General features: G+C 34.7%; 1 long non-coding RNA gene across 3 annotated transcripts; it reads left to right on the top strand.

The window, feature by feature from the left end:
* Positions 1–20,043, top strand: LOC143223023 (uncharacterized). Of its 3 annotated transcripts, XR_013012617.1 has the most exons (3): positions 1–161; positions 6,145–7,923; positions 19,946–20,043. It is a non-coding gene; the product is annotated as an uncharacterized LOC143223023 (long non-coding RNA). The 3 variants fall into 3 exon arrangements; XR_013012618.1 differs by lacking the exon at positions 19,946–20,043 and having other exon boundaries at positions 7,749–7,978; XR_013012616.1 differs by lacking the exon at positions 19,946–20,043 and having other exon boundaries at positions 6,145–7,978.
* Positions 20,044–20,505: the final 462 nt, after the last annotated feature.

Below are 20,505 nucleotides of genomic sequence, written 5' to 3'. Positions count from 1 at the left end.
GCCAATGATTTCCCGAGAGCTTACTAAAAGTGAAACAGCTCTAATTGATCGGTTGTCTGAAGTAAAAACTACCAATCAACTTTTAGTTAGCTCTTTGCATAAGCAGAATTAGTTGTACATTAAATTAGTTTAATGATGAAATATGGCTCAGCCATTTAAAGGTGAGTTCCTTTCAATATACCGTGACTCAAAATACAAAAACGTAGTTGGTGATGGATGGTGTTATTTTAATTAATGGGAAGCTCGTAGCTAGCGCGTTTCCGCATTCGCCCAGTGGCAGCACAATCATCAGGATCCTTAAACCTTGTTGTTGCTTTCTGTGGATGCGGACTATTACTGGATAAATACACAACGTTTGGTCGTTATATGTCGTATGTAACTTAGGAACATGAAATAACTAATATATAAATACATTGTGTGTATTGTATTCGTGTATTACGACAAATTTTCTTTTTCTCAAGTGAATCATGAACTTTTAAATGGGTGATAATGTAGGCCTTGTTATTGATTTCAATGTCATCTAGGCCTAAAAAAACAAGTATAGAGTAGGTGCATGACAAAACAAAACTGTCAGTTTTATGGTGATAGTGAGCTTATTACATTCCTTGATTTTTATGCTTACTAAGTCTTGGGTTTTGTCATCACTATTTTAATTACGAAAATAATTAATTCATTGTAGCATACCGGGTATAGATTCTACCAGGTGCAGGGTAAACTTTTTTGTAGAAATAGTGATGTGTGCAAATTTGTTGTGTATACATTTTAAAGATTTCAAAGTCATTCCAATATAAAGAAATGAGACATTTATTAGCAAAATGGTTTCACAATTGACAGTGTTTTATGAGCAACATTTCTGCAAAGTTCTTTTGGAAAAACTTATACAGGAATGCAGAAAATTACAATTTTAATTATTACTAATACATATATTGATTAAGCTGTTTAGTCTTAATGTAACTGTATCTATCACCCACAAATTATACAGTTATTTGGTATGCTTGGTATAACTTGAGTATCCCTTGCTGATATCATCCTGTATTCCTCCCCTTCAGCTTGAGCTTGGTCCATGTTCAGATACACAGGAAGCTGTGTGGGGTGATTAAGGTTACATCTGGTTGTATGTTCACTTAATTTTTTTTTTTACTCAAGGTTTGAAAGTTCAATTTAAGCAGAAATTGCATGTCATGAGAAAGATGCCATAGTGTGCACAGCTTAGAAGTTATTGTACCTCGCACTCCATGCATTCTCAACATCCTGGTGAACTCTGGCTTTACATCACTATTGCAGTCCAATTCAGGCATTTTGTTTGGTGAGCTTCCCTCTCCTTTGCTTCTGATATCTGTGAAGCCGTCCATGGAAACACTTGGAACTGCGGTTGGTTGCAAACGTTTTGCTTGAGGTTCATAACCTGAAAGATAATTATTTATAAAAAAAATATGTATCACTAAAATCCACCTGTACACGTATGTGTTATGATGTACAACTTGTCATACTTTTAAATGGGTTTATGTGAAATCATAAAGGCTCTATAAGCAAAAAATATTATTAGTGATGGTGGCAAGTAGTGTGTGTGTAGGTATGTGTTATTGTGTGGATGTTTGTATGTGTGTGTTCCTCGGCCTCTGTGGTGGGTGAGGTAGTAGGGGGAAGTAGTGGGTGTCATCTTTTTTGTTTTAAAATACTGGAATGATAATTACCAAAGGATGTTTCACTGTTCTAATCTATCTGTACAAAGTGATCATGGCACACGACACAGCTAGGTCCAGGCTCTCGCACATGAAACTTAGCCTTAGGATCAGCTTTTCTTATGGCCAGAATCCAACATTTTCGAACACTCTCTCTTTCCTTACTGTATTAGACAGAAATCTGTGCCCACCATGATTTTTGCACAAAGAAATACAACATTCTGTTTGTGGCATACTGTTGTTTTCTGTTAAACTGACATTGTCAAACACTGTAAACAACCAGAGGAATGCACAGACAAATATGGTACTTAGACTCTCTCGATTGTGCTGCCACCCCGCGACAATGTCAGAACTACGATATTACAAGTCGAACATCAACAGGTTTTGATCAGTTTTACTTTAGATTAAGATAAAACAAAACGTACTGTCGCCAGAGTTGATAGGTACATGCAACATTACACAGGTCGTTTCAAAACTATGAACTCAATATAGCATAACATTTTGAACAATGTCAGAAAGTCAAGTTCTTTAAAAAAAAAAAAAAATTCACAGTAACCAGAAAGCATTACAAAAATAGTAAAACTATTGTAAGCAGGCTACAATTTTTCACAATATAAGAGTTTGGATTAACTGAATATATTTAAGACATATGATTTATGGCTTTTCAAAGATTTTATTTCTTGTAAACTCAAAAAAATACATAGTCATATATATTAAAATATATGACTTCACTTACACGTATATATGTCTGTACATAATACAAATAAGAAGGTAAACTGCACAACAAATAAGTATAAGAAGTTTTACCGTCTTCCACCAATTTACTGATAAATTACACGATGACGACCTTGGTTACTGAAAAGAAAAATGTCATGAGATTCTGGGCTGTTTCCTTTTCCTGCCCCTGTGTCATATTCCACCCCTACCACATTTTTATCTCTCTCTGAATTATGCATAAGTAGTGTGTGTGTGTTGCATTTGAAAATGATCAATTTTGGATGAAGGAATTCCAGGTACTCCTGTTACCAGGGTATAAAGATTCTCTGATCTGATGGTCAGTATCAAATATCCAATAATCCCTATAATCTCCAAACACTGGTGCAGTGTGCATACTTAGATATTTGAGAACAGTCTGATATTGATAGATACATTTAGTTGACTTGTAATGTGAAAGTGTCATTTTTTCTTTTACTTCTTCTGAGACCACATAAATCAATCTAAAATACACTGTAATCATGTGGAGCATGCAGTCAGAATCTCTCTATCTTGCAACTTGGGATTGTCATTTTAATGACAGGTTGATAAAAAGAACTCAAGTCTAAAACTTGATTACTATCGACCTAGATAAAGATAAGTATCCAAAGAAGAAATCTTCACGGTATGTAAATTAGTTTCGCTTTTCACAGCTGTACAACTTTTGCTTTCGAGTAAAAAGGCCATGAAAAGCTCTTGAATTTCACTCAGGTTTAGACATAGTAACACATTTTAAATGTGACTAGATTCTGAAACTTTAGTGTGTGCTACTGTTAGAAGGTTCATGAAGATTTTATCATTTCCAACCAGTAATCTATTATTTGTTGCAGTTTTGACTGGATATCTTTTTTTGAGCAAATTTGAATCAGCAGCATCAGGCATTTCACTAGATGTATAAAAGAAATATCTAAATTCAGAACTTAAAGCTACAGTTTACTGAGCATACAGGAAAGCGACAAGCTTTCGGCAATAAAGGTGAACATTGTGTTGAGTGAGCTGAAGATTTTTATGAAATCGGATAAAAGGTGAAGATAAATATTTATATGTTGAATTATGGTCAACCAAAGGCATGGATCAGTATAGAAAAAGTTTCTTATTTGCAAGAGATTCCGTGAATAAGAAATAAACTTGTTTTCAAATTTAGAAAGAATACATAATTTACTTTTGTACTTCGCCTAAAGAGGAACACTACTTTCTTCAGAACATGGTAACAAAAACATATCCTCACGAACCTTCACTAGATATATGATGAAGTGTAGAACTACTTAGTAAATGAACATGATGATTACAGACATAAAAACCGTTTATATACAAGTCAAAGCAGGTAAAGAGGAACATCGAAAAATAAACTCCGACAAACATAGTGTATACACCCAAAAATAATGGTTTTGATATATATGTGTGTGTGTGTGTGTGTGTTAAGGTGTTTATTTATTCATACACATTTGTTGTGCACTACATCATTTATATTCAAAAAATTGACAAACCACCTGTCAGTTGAAAATCTGAAGGCTTATAACTTTGAAGCAGGTGGTGGGCAATACACAAATAATCCATTCTGCAGTTTTGTGCTTATCAAAAACAAGTCTAATTCCATGACCTGTTAGTTTATCATTAGAAGCATATAAGTGCACAGACATACTGGTATCAATGAACGTGTTAGTAGATATCTGTCCATTAGGCACATCATACAGAAACTTTGTGCAGGCTGCACACATTTCAACATATGATTTAAAAAGGAATTATACAAATGATTATTATACTACGTTTTCATTTATAGTGTGCATCTCTAAACATGTAGCGTGTAGTGACTAATATACAACATTCAGTTTTCTGAATTCGGTATCTAACACAAACTTTCATGGCTTTCTGGTGTATTCCAGGCCACTAGGATATAAATATCTAAGCCTTTTGAAATTTATTACAGTTTCTCCTTAACTCTTAATAACACTGTGCATTTTAAGCACACAATAGATCTGCCCAATAAGAGAAACATGGACACATAAGAACAGGAACAACAAGTACTGGTAGGTTAGTAGTTCAGTAAACAAAATTCCTTTTTTCTTCCTCTGTTTTATGGGTGTACATAAACTCAAATAATTAGACTACAGAACAAAGACAAATAAGAACTTCAGGTATTGTGAGTGTGGGAAGGTGTCACTATCTGGATTTTCTCCACATATTGTCTTTAATATAGTCAGTCTAATTGTAACACATATACCTTTTCTCTTGCTAACAACCACAATGCTGGAATCACCACCACTATCTAATAGGTGAATTCCTATAATGCTTCCAAAATATTAAGTCCACCATACAAGTTCGAATGAATAACTTTGAACTGTCCAATGTAAAATGTTAACAGAAAGCATTACTTGGTATGAAAAAATAAACCACAGTAAAATTTTACAGTAAAGATAAAGAAGTTAAAATTGTATTAATCTGAATTTAAGTGATGGTTTTATGTGATGACAGTTTACTCAACTTCTTGTTGGTTATAAACGTCAATCATAAAAAAAAAAGTGAATTAACTTATGGATCAAGCTGGCAAAACACGATTACAATCAATCTACCTGCCATCAGATATAAATGTTAAACATATTACATTCATAATACTATATTCTATATCTAGAACAATGTACAATAACTGTTCACATCACATCAGTTTCAACATATCTGTTGCATACGACGCATATCACTCATCAATAAAGTGCATTATTAAAAAGATATACCTAATACTTATATGTGATAACAAGTAAATTAATTACGTCATGCATTGCAAACTTGAAAAAAGATGTTCACATCATAGCATAATATTAAAATAAGCAATAACAACTACTGACATTTAGGGCTAAAGACTTGCATACTTCATCTAATGTTGGAGGTTCTTCATATTAAGAAAAAATTTTTATACAGTGCTAGTTCATTACTTCAAAATTATAATTAAAAGTTTCTTTGGTGTAAATTATTACTGTTCATAATGTGACAATGCATTTGTGCATTTAAATAGCATAATTGTTCTGAGTATTATAATCTTTGTTGTACTGATGAAGGTTCGAAAGCTCAACCCATATTTTGTAGTGGTTGCAACAGATTCTGCAACTCTGCAGAATATTACAAGAGACACGAATCAAAGAAAGATAAGCAAATGATATCTACGTGTGATAGCTTTTGCCAACATTAAAATAATTTTGTCGTTATTGACAGAAAAACAGAACAAAACAAAATATAATTATGAAGTTCAGCAGTATGGCAAATCATATGTGTGGGTTGTAAATCATTTCTCTTAAAATAACCATTTCAAAGATTCATCACATAAACACTTGGTTGTTTTTTTTTTACACACACCAGGAAGCCTAAATCATGAGGTAAATTTGTATTCTAATTCATTCTTATTTTACAAAGAACATACAAATTATACAGCCATAGCAAATAATGTGAAATATTTAGACAGAAATTTTATCTTCAATTACACTGGGGAACACTTTTTCAGTAACTTTGAGTTGCATTGGATATTTTAACTGATTCTGAAGGAGTTTTAGGCGCTGATTTCAAATCTGAAATTAGTTTTTCTCTACAAGCTCTAGTTTGTATGCAATTTGAGGTTAATGAAATTGTACAAATGTGAACTTGCGTAAACCATGTATAAGCATTTTCACGTTCATATATATAGATAGCTTCGAATATTTTGATCATTCTTCTTTTGTTTCAGATCAAACATGGCTTCCAAAAATAGATATCATTGCAGAAACAAGCCTGATGCCTTCTGCTACATATGTGGATGCTACACACTCAATCGTCAAAGACGTAACATATCCTCGTTCGTCAAGCGTACCTACAAGGCATATTTTGAAGTTCATCTTGATGATCAAGACAAGCAATGGGCTCCTCATGTTGTGTGCCACAATTGTGAGGAAATGCTTCGAGACTGGACCAAAGGAAAACGCAATGGTCTGCCTTTTGGTGTTCCAATGATTTGGCGCGAACCCACCAACCATGTAACTGACTGTTATTTATGCATGGTAAACACAACGGAAGAAAAACCGACATAAGATTACGTATCCGAACATTCCCTCAGCTATTCGGCCTGCTATTCCTATAATTTCCTATAATAACGAAAAATTAAAAAATAAATAAAAATGTCAAATTGCATAAAATCTGTAGCTTGCAGACAAAAACCGAATTCAGATTTGAAATCAACACACTCAAATTGACTATAGAAAGGTCTTTTTTTAAATGCAACAAAATGAGTGTTCCCTAGTGTTATCTTATTCCTCAAAGAATGAAGCCCAAAATTATCATAAATGGTGGAAAAGTATGATTATGGCTGTCAAAAACCTCAGCATTAGAAAAATTTACAGTTAAGATATTATACCCATGTCTTTGTCATAGTTTTTAAAAACATTTGGAATAGAAGAATTACAAAGAAAATATTTCCTTCATCTTTTCAATATGAGATCAAATCAGGAATATTCAGAATCTATACTGGATGCCAGTTTCACTCTACATAAGACAAAAGTTTCTGGATTGTCACTTTCAGCAATAAGAGGATGAATATATTTTTGTATCAGAATGACATTTCTATTATTATTATTACTATTATTATTAAAGTAAAAGATGACCTGGAGAGATCACCTGCTTTAACCATTTGCACCACTATACAGTAGTGTGTATTGTGGCTGTCAATTAGTAGACACTATAATGATGTCACATAAGGGATGCTTAACATTGCAATTTGTACTGCTGTGATGTTAGTAAAATGTGTGCATGCCATGAATCAAAAGAATAATGGTAAAATTTGTGGGATACAATATTGCATGTGTGTTATGGTCATAGAGGATAGGATTTGGGCTGGGTAATATTTTGCATAATGCCTTAATGGCTGACAGTACTTTAAATAAATACAAACCACTGTTGGAAACAAATTAAATAAAAAAAATTAACAAAGAATCAATAGATTATAAGAAATTGATCTCCAACATGAATATAATTAATACAGGCAGTTTAAAATAGTAATGTATTAGTTAATGAAATTTCTTACCACTATTTCTCCATATGCACTGGCCATGTTTATTTACATTCAATGCATTGGTGTTGGCAGTTTGTTTGGCAACTATTACATCACAGTACGTTTCCTAGCAGCAAACGTAAAAACTAAAACGTTCGGATTGCTGCTCAGAAAGAGCTCTTTCTGCACCAAGTTCTATGTTTCATTTATGAGCACGTTTTATAAAAAATGTGAACCTGCAAAATTAATCAGTATGAGTAGTTCTTTTGACTGCAAAGTTTTCTTTTTCTGTAAAAATCACCTTTAAGGGTCTTAATCTGGTTCGATCAGCTGGTGTCTTGCTGGACAACCCGTCGAATCCTCCTGCTCATTGCCAGTGAAATTTTCTTGGGCCAACCACTTGAAATTCTCATTCCCTATCCCTCAGGGTCTTGCAACAGCAGTTTTACTTTTCCCAATCTGTATTCTGTATTTACAGAAAAGGTAATTTTATGAAAGAATATCAATATTTATTTAAATAAATGGTGTTACATTGGTATATCATTGCCTTAGTATTAATGGCTAACAACCTATATAAAAGTGATAAATATCATGATTCACCCTGAAACAGTTATTGTTCAGTCATTTGACAGTATTAGTAGTGTTTCAACATAACCTGACCACTTTTACATAGCTGGAATGTATGTATTAAAACTTGCTTCTCGTAATGCATTACATTGAGTATATACAGTTAGAAATTTGGTCTCCTACTTAAATCATAAAACCCTAGTACTCACTAGTTGTGACACCTGGAGTCAGTCTGGGTGAGAGTGTCTCCTTTGACTTTTTTCATGTTCTCATCTCTATAAACATGTTCTCTGCTAAAAATACTTCTGAGAGAACTCTTGGCTGTTCTTTTAAGGCCCAGGACCTGCTTCTTGAGTGACTTTATCAGCAGGATTGATTCTATGTTCGGGGCAAAGTAACTAAACTAAAAACAATAATTACAAAAAAATTTGTCATAATACATTTACGTAAATTTAAATTTTATGAGAGACGATCAGTATTTATTTAAATAAACAGTGTTATATTGATAAATAATTACCTTTGTGTTAATGGCTAATAACTCAGATGAAACTGATAAAAATGATGATTTACACAAATAATTATTGTTGAAGTCAATTTGACAGTATGGATAGTGTTTCAACAACTACTAGATCTGTCATATACCAGTCAAACTGTAAAATCCTGGTATCGCATGAGAGACCTCAATAACACTGGGAGTAGCAGATATAGTTGACATATTCTTCTCTACTTTCATTCACAAGTTACTATAATACCCACACTTCACAGTAATATTACTTAGAATAAAAAATGGCTGGAATAGTGTACAGGGATAAAGGATAGTTGAAATTTGTCAAATTAATTAAACTTGCTTGAATATTTATATAGTTGCATAAGTAGATTAAATTCATTGATATTTCAGGATCATATAAAATATACGTATATGAAAATAACTGGTAATAATTACAACAATGCAAACTGCAGGTGTTCAGAGCTAATAAAACACAAAATATAAAAAATGGCAGTTATAGTATACAACTACTAAGCTTTGAAACTGAGAGTAAAGATGAGACTGCTATTGATTGTCAGGTAAATGCCCTCAGCAACTGAGGAGCTCTCCAGCACTATCCATAACCATGTATGCAGGGTAATACAAGATGAAGAGGATGGAGAGAAGTCCAGCCATCTGCTCATTCAAAAACCAAGAAGCATGCTCAAACACCTTCCAGTGCTGTATAAAGATGAATGGAAAGGGGAGGAAAGCTGGCCAACCGCAGCAAGCTTCTGCAATTGTACCACAGCCCCTGCAAGTGATGACTACAGGGATATGATAATTAAATCTACCTGAAAATGACTGGTTACCACAATATAGTTGTCAATATGGTGTACTTGTGGATACTACAAACTTGCAACCTGTTGATTTTTTTTTTTTTAAGATGGAGCTTTCTAATTTAGTTCACAAGAGAAGAAAAGTAGAGTCAAAGAGTGTATCAACAATTGAGTTCACACTGCATCAAACTAAAAGTTTATGTAGCATTGCAGATTTCAGTGGAAATGTGTTAAAAAAATCAGCCTGCAGACAAATAGAAACCTTTCAGCTCACCTTCAGTTTATTCGGTAATGTCTAGAAATAATTTTGAGCTAATAACTTCCTTTCTCCACTTTACAAACAGTGGTCTAGACAAACATAATTGGGTCAGCTTGGATTTCATTCATTCCATAAAATATATGTATGTTGGATATCAGTAATGTTCCAGAAAGCATTACATTTGGTCCAAGTAAACATTGATGAAAGCATCAAATTCAAGAAATGTGTATCTTCTAGGCAATAACTATTATCTAAACCCATAAGCTGGAGAATAAAAAAGTATGCATTATGCAGTAGCAAATATACAGGGTGTTTGAAAAGTCACTGTGCACTTATATATTTATTAACAGACATGTTTCAATATAGAATACAGGAAGTAAATATGAATGAAAGTAAAAATTTTAGTCTGTTGAGTCATCTTGGAAACAGATTCCAATTATGACAAGCAAGCGTCTGAAACTTTCCGATATTAGACAGTTCTGCAAGCTAGTTACTGGTACTACAAGTAACAATGCAGATGCAGATAATCCAACAACCTCAAGCAAAGGAATAGAAACATGCCATACAGAGGAAATACCATGTTCATCAGAGGACGAGTCTGAAAATGCTTGTGCAACTATTGCATACCATGAACCACCAGATAGTTGTGAAACAAGTTTGTGCAGTAATGAAAATTCTGACACTCCACAGATACAGTGTGGGAAGCCATATCATACAGACGCACAACTAATACCACAACAGAAAGCAAAATCTCAAAATATCAATTTCCAAGGCAAGTGGTTTGATGAGTTACCATGGCAGCACTTCAACAATCAGACTCAAAAAGTCATATGCTTTCATTGTGCCAAGGAGGACAATAGAGGCCTTTTACAGGGAAATTGAAGAGGCCAGTGGAGTATACCTTCATAAAAAGAAGTCTAGCCAAAATATTCAGAAGTTTATGTTTCTTACTGCGTCAAGGTTTAGCATTACGTGGACATACTGACACGGAGAGGAACTCCCTGCAGTTAATAAAGCTCCTGGAAGAGGAAGACAGCCTACTTGTCAAAGAAAACCACATTCACATCACCCCAGGCTCAGAATGAAATAATGGAGATGTTCAGCCATCAAATACTGAGGAACATAGCACACGAAGTGTAGCAAAGTAAAATCTTTGCATTAATGGTTGATGGCATCTAAGATGTTACAGGAAGCAATATGTGTACGATACGTAGATAAAAATCTTGACGTCCATGAGACATTTCTTGGTTTGTACAGTGTTTCCAATACAACTGGGGAAACAATATCCTCGACTATACTTGATGTACTGACTAGACTCAGTTTACCACTGTCAGGATTAAGAGCACAAACTTATGATGGAGCCGCTAACATGAGTGGTGCGTACAGTGGATGCCAGGCAAAAATGAAAGAGAAGCAAGTATCAGCTTTGTTTTTTCACTGCAGAGCACACAAGGCTAATTTAATAATGCAACATGCAGTTGAAGCTTGTGAATGTGTTCGAGATTCTATTCAGTGGGTATATGAACTTGGTGTCTTGCTTCAGAGGTCAGGCAAATACAAGACAATCTTTGAAAAGATTGTATCGTCAGACAGCCACAATGGTCCAGTTAAATACATCCGCCCACTGTGTCCAACACGCTGGTTGTGCCTCCTATCTGCAATTACATGTGCTAATGATCACTACAGTGGCATTGTTGATTCTTTGTCTGAATTAGCAAATGAAAAATCAGATGTAGCAGCAAAAGCATGAGGTCTGCTGGACAGATTTGACAAAGGAAAGACAGTTTTCGGATTGTTGATGGCTCAGCATTCATTAGCTGCATTAGAGGAACTAAACCGTGCATTCCAAGCAAAATCAGCGACAGTATCTGGCATGATTGAAGCATCTGCAATGACAGTTGAGCAATTGCGGGTATTGCTAACAGAGGAAAATTACAACAAGATATTTGATGAAGCCGAGAAAAAGATAACTTCCATAGATCTGATGCCTGTTGAACTACCACGCATTCGCAGACCTCCCAGAAGGATCACAGGTGATGGCTCAGCACACCATTCTGCAACAGCTAGAGATTACTACAGAAGCCAATATTTTGAATTTGTGGACACAGTCATAGAACATCTGACCACTATATTTAATGCAGACAACAATGACTTGAGGCAATATCTGGCACTTGAGAACATGATCACATCTGGCAAGATTGACTGGGTTATAAACTTCTATCCAGAAATCTCCGCACAATGGCTCGAGTTTCAGTTGTCCCTGTTCAAAAGAACAACAGAAGCAGTATCTCTGAAAGGTGTGAAAGATGCTTACTGTAAAATGCATCAAACAAGCCAGCAGATGTTTAGTGAAGTGTTTCTTCTCATGAAAATTTTGCTTGTATGTCCAGTATCCAGCTGCGAATGTGAACGCAGCTTTTCTGTATTAAGACGGTCGAAGACGTGGTTAAGGTTAACTATGTCTCAATGCCGCCTCAACGATGTGGCAGTTTGTCACACTCACAAAGATGAGGTCGACAATATAAATATAGAAGAGCTTATGAAAGAATTCATAAACAGATCATCACAAAGTCTACGTTTGGGAACGTGTAGACTAGAGGACTAAATGAATCTTACTTCAATGAAAAGTATGAATAATTATGTGCTACATTGTATTGATGTGTAATTTTCAAGAGTTCGCAAAGACATTTTAATTATTTTTATCAAACAACATGAACAGCTTTTCAGTAGATATAAACTTATCAAGGGTAATTACTAATTTTATTAATATTTGAAAACGTAATTCATGCAATGAAAGTTATTAGTAACCTTGTCAAGTATAATGGCCATTTTTTATACTGTGCAGTGTGCAGGAATAAATTCATGTGGCAGTTAATTTGTGACACATTTTTCTTTATTCTTTTAACATTTTGAAAACTGTTCACAACACCTCACTTATACAAACCTACATGGAAACTTTGAAGTATCGTGGCAACAAGATTACTCTGTGACTGCATGTTTACAGCTTTAGGTTCACGTAATCAGAGACAACCAATTTGCAAACTGAACAGTCCACATAAGTGGTTGCAAAAATCATCCCCCCATTGGGTGTAAAAAATCTACGCCCCTGCATCTGATAAATAATGAATGAACAACAAAACCGAACGAAGGACATTTTTAAGACCCGCGTTAGAAAGGTCAGCTAAGAGACTACATTAAAACGTATAAATAACAAGTACAGACGGTTCTATGCCACCAAACAAAATGAACGATATTACCCTTGTTAACCGTGTCACCCCTGTTAATGCGTGTACGATGAACCTTCCAGTAAATTAATTTCGGGTTGTTCGCCACGCGTTATGATTGCTTTATCACAACAACTTAATGTAACGTTAACTTTCGTTATTCTACCATTCCCCCTTTATCGGGGGGAAGATAAATTCTGCTTCTTACAGTTTAGAAAAAAAATATGCAATTTAATATAGATGTAGTGTGTACGTTTAGTCAGTTTTCTAAATTTTTATAATTCGTATTAATTGGATGACTAATTTTTTAATTCATCACCATCATCATGTGCCTCTGGTTTCCTTAAGGAACATAGGGCCGCAATCGCCGCGGTTTCTGTAACAGGCTGTTTTTTTTTTAAGTGAGTAGGTTGTTAGCCTACTGCACAACCCCCAACCAGGAGGACCTTTTTCTCAGAGGGGAATCGAACTCCTGATTTTAGCGTTGTAAATCCGGAGACATACTGCTGTACTAGCGGGGGACAATTTTTTAATTACATAGCAGAAATAATGGCTGAAGCCCTCACAACGGTTCGGTTGTATCACTGTCGTCATGATAAACAAGTACATTTATAAATGGATTCAACAGTTTAAACTTAATGCATTAATTCTCTAATAAAACAGTGTATTTTTATAAGCAGTATTATCAATTTTGTAATTTGTTGTTAGCTACTGGGAGCATGACGTAATGATCAAGAAAGTTTTTAGGAGTTAGTCTATAATTTGACGTCACAATTTCTTGTAAATTCGAGGTTCAGAGAAGTGTCGAGAGTACTCTAAAATTATATCGAGATGTTAGAGCGAATTATGCAATGTTTTAGTTTAAATCGTGACGTAGCACAAGGAAGTTTAAATTTTACGTCAATGTAGCACAACTAGTGCCATTTGTTAGCGTGGTTTACAACTGTATACAGTGAAAATAATTTTTTAAAACCTTAAGGAAAAAATGAAGTAAGTTGTTATAGTTTATATGGACTGGACTTGGAATAATTTTACCACACAAATTAAATTAACCTGCCAATTGAAGGACAATGTTATAACAACTTTAAAAAACCAATACAAAGGTGGCTCACACTACTATATGACCATAGATTGCCCGTTGTATAGCTTTGTGCTATACAACAAACAAACAATGTAGGTATATACAGAATCAAATGCATTATTTGTTGTCTTCTCTACTTTTTACGTGTGCAGTCGTTTGAAGTCACCTAAACCTAAACATTCACGCCCTGAATGTTTCATCCATTATTTGTCTTATTTTAAATTTAATCCACTTTTCTCAGACTTTTCAAAATCGCTATCCCCATCCCCAGTTCTTCTGTTTGTTTTTATTTTTTGGAATTTCGCACAAAGCTACTCGAGGGCTATCTGTGCTAGCCGTCCCTAATTTAGCAGTGTAAGACTAGAGGGAAGGCAGCTAGTCTGGGCTACTCTTTTACCAACGAATAGTGGGATTGACCGTCACATTATACGCCCCCACGGCTGGGAGGGCGAGCATGTTTAGCGTGACTCGGGCGCGAACCCGCGACCCTCGGATTACGAGTCGCACGCCTTACGCGCTTGGCCATGCCAGGCCCCCCAGTTCTTCTTTTGGTAGGATATACTAATGCTGACCATACTGTTTTCAATATAGTCGTGCTATTCATTGCAGTAAATACAGTATAGTAACTTCTTCCTGAATTTTCTCACGTATTTTCAGGGTAAGTTCCGCTCCTTCGGGGCGAGAACCCACATATGCGAGCCACTTATCTAACATACTAAGTGTCAATGACAGGTCCTTATTCTTAAGGGTAAAACAGCAGACTCATGGTACCACGAGCTTTCACAGAAAGGGATTTCACACAACCTCTATCTGAGTTGTCAGGTAAAGTTCTAGCTGTCATGTTTAGATATTCTGGTAAATAATCATGCAGGTTTCCAAAATAATTTAATAGATTAATATTGTTAAATACTCAGTTGTATGGAAAATGATTACAATACATTTTAATACAAATATTGGCATTTATAATCGATTGTAGCCTTCTTCACAGCGACGAATGACGAGAACAGTGGAAAATAATTTATAGTTAGCAGAATCTGAATACAGACAGTTACAATAAATACCGCTTGTTTTAGTATAAATATTAAATCTGAATACAGACAGTTACAATAAATACAGCTTGTTTTAATATAAATATTAAATCTGAATATAGACAGTTACAATAAATACAGCTTGTTTCACTTTAAATATTAAATCTGAATACAGACAGTTACAATTTTCTTCCAGTTCATAGAGATTCACACTGACAGTTTCTAAGTTATTTTAGTTTACAGTTGTTTACAATGACAGTTACTTTATTATTTTAGTTTTCAGTTTTAGTTTGGCAATTACTATATTACTACATTTTACAGATTTCTTTTTTTTACAGACAGTTTCTTTGTTACTCTAGTTAACAGATGTTTACATTGATATTTACTAAATTATTGTTTCATACACGTTTGCACTGACAGTTACTATATTATTCTAGTTTGCACTTTCCTTCCCACAGGGTCCGGAAGACACTCGACTCGTAATTCGAGGGTCGTGGGTTCGAATTCCCGTCACACAAAACATGCTCACCCTTTCAGCTGTGGGGGAGTTATAACGTTATGGTCAATTCAATTATTCGTTGGTAAAAGAGTAGCCCAAGAGTTGGAGGTGGGTGGTGATGACTAGTTGCCGTCCCTCTGGTCTTACACTACTAAATTAGGAACGGCTAATGCAGATAGCCTTCGGGTAGCTTTGCGCGAAATTCAGAAACAAACCAAACAAACAAACCTTCCCACAGTCATTATGCTGACATAGTTTACAGAGTTTTTCTATTTTTAGCTAGTAATGTGTTTTGATTTATAAAATTGTGTAACGAGGGTAAGTATGTTAGTTTAGTTTAGAACAGTTTTACCGTGAAAGTATTTAAGTTAAATATAGCGCCACTACAGTATTTTGAAATTAAACAATTTCCTTACAAATTCCAGACATGCCCGCTAATAACAGTAGGTTGAACTAGAAAGGGTGTGAAGTACTTTGCTTAATAATTTGACTGAATTTCTTGGTATTGATAAAATTAGGACACTAGAGAAGTGTAGTGAAATGAACAAAATTTTTATTATTACGATAAAACCAAATGAAATCACAACATGCATGGCCAAACAGATTGGATTGCAGTTGACACTTCCATTAGTCTGTTTTAGTCCCTGAGTTTTCACTATTTCAGGATCTGCTTCTGTAGAAATAAATCTCAGTGGTTTTTGTATCATGTCTTCATTCAATGATCTCTTACTATAACTGAACTAAGAAAGCAGTCTGAATCCATCATGTAAACTCAGTTTCTTTGTCCAGTCGACAGTGCCACCTCGTAACCTCTCTTATCTTACAGCGTTGGTCAGCTGTAGTATACAGGCATAGTAAATTAGACAAACAAAATATATTACAGTTACCTATCTTTTCAACACGAATATTATATTACTGCAAAATAACCACAGAAAGAAAAGGCGTTATCTATTATGCCGAACAAACAAACAAAGCAACTTGAAGAAGGTAACCTGAATGACTTCTGGACTACGTGTTTTTACTAGAACTGCCTAAAAGCAGAGTAAACGATTTTTAAAATTCCTGTGTAACTAAAGCAGGTAGAAGACATATCATACACCTAGATATTACACTACAAAACTGCTGAACATGCATTATAATTTTGCATTTATAACTTTTTGTTTGCCATAGTATTTCTTCAATCTGCCATGAGTTTGACAAGGATAGTGTACTGGACAGTTACTAGCTCGCACCTTACCTCCTCACTTAAGTCTACTATGATATATCTATTTTAAAATCGATGTGTGTTTAAGTTAAATTTATATTTAGAAATGTACGTCTCTTAAATTGTTGAATCTGTAATACAAAAATTCCTTCCTATTCACTGAAGTTGTAAAAGGATCTCAGGTGCGAGAATCAACAATATATGTGTGTGTGTATGTACCGTCAATATTGTTGTGCAGGCTGAAATTTCTAGAAACTTTCCTCACACCTATAAATGTGACCAATGCGATGCACCAAAAACACTATATATTATTGATTTGCTTTACTGTAAGCTATACTACTATACTATAAGCCTCGGAAGCTATAACTGTGATTACTGCTTATTAATTGGGAACTTCAGATATATTGACCATGAACGTTTATAGATTTCGAACGTTACAAACCATATAATTTCTGTTGATTCACTTCGGAAATTAGTGTTTTTACATAATCAATATATAACTTTATTGGTGGAAAAAGTCGACGTGTGACCAGCAAGGATGGGGGAAGAACGCAGAGGTAGCTAGCTCTCTCTTAAATGAATTGTGCCCATATCAACTCCAAATTAATTCGCTCATCGTGAACCGTATACGATATCCAGTTTCATAACAGATAGAAGACTCAATATTGTTTGAAGTTTATAAAATTTTTGTATATAAATCATTATTTTAATAAGTAACTGCATTAACCATTATTATAAATTGTATTGTTGTTTGTGTATCACAATACATTTGCATTAAGAAACAAAATTGTGTGTATTAATCTTGTTAGCAAAATCTCATAAATTTGACACATATCGACGTTTAATTAACTTATAAATTCAGATTTTCGTTATAGGTTATTTCAAATTGTAATACGTAACTCTACGTATAACGCTATAGTGTTTCTTCAATCTACCATGAGCTATCTAAGGACCATAAACTGGAATGTTACTGGATTACGCCTAACTTAAGCCTACATATGGCAATCATGTCAGAAATGACTCATCCCTCTTTTAAAAAATCCGGTGATGTACGTGTAATCTCAGGCCTGGAATGGACAGATGGTTAGGGCGCTCGACTCGTAATCTGAGGGTCGCGGGTTCTAATCCCTGTCACACCAAACATGTTTGTCCTTTCAGCCGTGGATGCGTTATAGTATGATGGTCAATCCCATTATTTGTTGGTAAAAGAATAGCCCAAGAGTTGGCGGTGGGTAGTGATTACTAGCTGTTTTCTCTCTAGTCTTACACCGTTAAATTCGGGACGGCTAGCGCAGATAGTCCTCGTGTAGCTTTGCGTGAAATTCCAAACAACTAAACAAACTTGTAATCCCACGATGAAAGTTATTACGTTGTACTAATTTTCAAGATTTTTCACTTGTGTTTTTAATAGTGTGATATAAAGGAGTACCAAATGTAAAAGTTTTAGCTGCTTTCTTAATATCTAAACTAAGAAAAAAGAGAGTTATTTTGTTTCTGTACAGTTTTGAAATAAACAGTAAATCTGTTTTGTTCTGGTTGTCTTCGAGTCACTGTTGTTCTCTAGCAAATAATATCTGCTTTGCCCACGAGGATGTAACTACTACGTCACTCTTTGTGTCTAAATAAGTCGTTATTATTTACTATCCACACAGATGATATCTAGAGGTTACAGCCTTTGAATGTTATATGAGAACGACCAATCATGTGATAAAGTATATCTCTTCAGACTGAAATTGAGGTTACCTGTTTTTGTAAGAAATGTTAGTATTTTTTAAGGTGTATTCACGAGAATTACGAACAATATGAAATTTTGAAATAACTATTTCCAGCATAGTAAATTTATTTCTGTGCAACCTTTCGTCTCTAAACGTAAGACATGATCGCATACATCATTTAAGCGTCTGTTTCATAAAGCATTAGTTTTATTAATTCTTGCTTGGTAATAGATATGAATAGTTTAAAGGATATCGCTTTCGAGTGTCCATGTCCAGTAGGAAGGCGAGTGTTCAGCATTAACGCAAGCAAGTCCAGTGTTTTTTGTTTTGAATATAAGAAACATTGGTTTTAAACTTCACATCATGTTTACTTCTTAGCTTCAAACTTAAGTCATTTATCTGAATTAAGATATGCGTTACGATTTCCATATTTCTGTTTTAAAGTGGGGCTACCTGATACTTGCACGAAATATGAATCTACCCGAGAATATTACAGTGGCGATTTTCATGTTGTTCTAGATTACAGTTTTATATTGAATTAATAATAAGTGATGACGAGAAAACCCACTTGTAGAGAAAAAATATATATGTAAAAAAGGCTGGTTTGGTTTGAGAAAATATTTTACGATGAGGAGCAAACAACGTTTCGACCTTCTTTGGTTGTGGTCAGGTTCACAAAGAAAGAAAGAGGTAACTGACCGATAGCTGACCACATGTTTGAAAGGGGTTGTGTAACTGAGTGTAGGAATGTAAAGTGCGTGCTTAGATGTTTGAATATATTTTTTAATATAGGTTTCAAAATGTTTCTTTGTATTGGTTTATTTTGGGCTTGAGTTGTTGTGCAAGTTATATTGAACTGTTTCAGTTTTCAATATATATATATATTTTTAGAGTTACTAAGTTATTCTAGTTTGAAGAATTTTACTCCGAGAGTACTTAGTTTGTGCTGGCATGGCCGAGCGCGAAAGGCGTGCGACTCGTAATCCGAGAGTCGCGGGTTCGCGCCCGCGTCGCGCTAAACATGCTCGCCCTCCCAGCCGTGGGGGTGTATAATGTGACGGTCAATCCCACTATTCGTTGGTAAAAGAGTAGCCCAAGAGTTGGCGGTGGGTGGTGATGACTAGCTGCCTTCCCTCTAGTCTTACACTGCTAAATTAGGGACGGCTAGCACAGATAGCCCTCGAGTAGCTTTGTGCGAAATTCCAAAACAAACAAACGCTTAGTTTGTGCAGTTTACGGTTAAACACTGAAAACTATTATGTCGCTCTAACAGTTTACAGTAACTGTTGCTGTTTTGTTTTATGGTTTTATGCTGATGATTACTATTTTATTCTAGATTACAGTTACTATTTTTTTTAGTGTACAGTTACTATTTTGTTATAGTTTAGTTTTACAGTTACTATTTTGTTCTAGTTTACAGTTTTACTTTCAGACTTACCAACTTGCTTTACAAATAAGTAATCTACCATAGATTATAATATGTCGGAAATATAAAAAAATAAAAGTACATTCGTTTCGTATGTTAATTTTTGTATACAAAATATGAAAAACAAAATTACATCACCAACAAATTGGCAGTTGTAACGTATTATTGCGTTTGTGTGTTTTGTGTTTTTCTTATAGGAAAGCCATATCGGGCTATCTGCTGAGGCCACCGAGAGGAATCGAACCCCTGATTTTAGCGTTGTAAATCCGGAGACATACCGCTGTACTAGCGGAGGGCTGGTAAGTCTGTTACAAATGTTATTATTTTTTTCTGAAAATTAAATACCCTAATGTAATTTAGTGTAATTATATCATGATTGGTAAAGTTCCTTAAGATAATTAAGAAGATAATTTTCTAAACCTTGAGAACTAATTATCACTTTTAGGCAGTTGAATTTACCATTAATTTATACATAGTTCATTGGTTTTAGCTTGTCTGTACAAGCTAAAGCCACATCTGGTTATTTTGACAACCCGATCACATTGTTTTGCAATCTACCGTGTATATTAAACCTGGGTTCAAAGGCGAAGGAACAAGAGGTGCGGTTAGAAGTCCTGGTTAAAGTATAGGGAGAGTTACGCACCTGCTAGTTGTGTTAGTAGAAGAGTGTTGAATTACGGTGAACATCGTGTTTGTCGATAGTTCTTGCAAAACCATACAGGAAACGAATATATTCCTTAAATATTTAACTTCTATG

This window comes from Tachypleus tridentatus, chromosome 8, assembly GCF_004210375.1.
Source record: "Tachypleus tridentatus isolate NWPU-2018 chromosome 8, ASM421037v1, whole genome shotgun sequence".
Classification (NCBI taxonomy): domain Eukaryota; kingdom Metazoa; phylum Arthropoda; class Merostomata; order Xiphosura; family Limulidae; genus Tachypleus; species Tachypleus tridentatus.
Note: the sequence above shows the minus strand (reverse complement) of the source record. Positions and strands in the feature narration are given on the sequence as shown.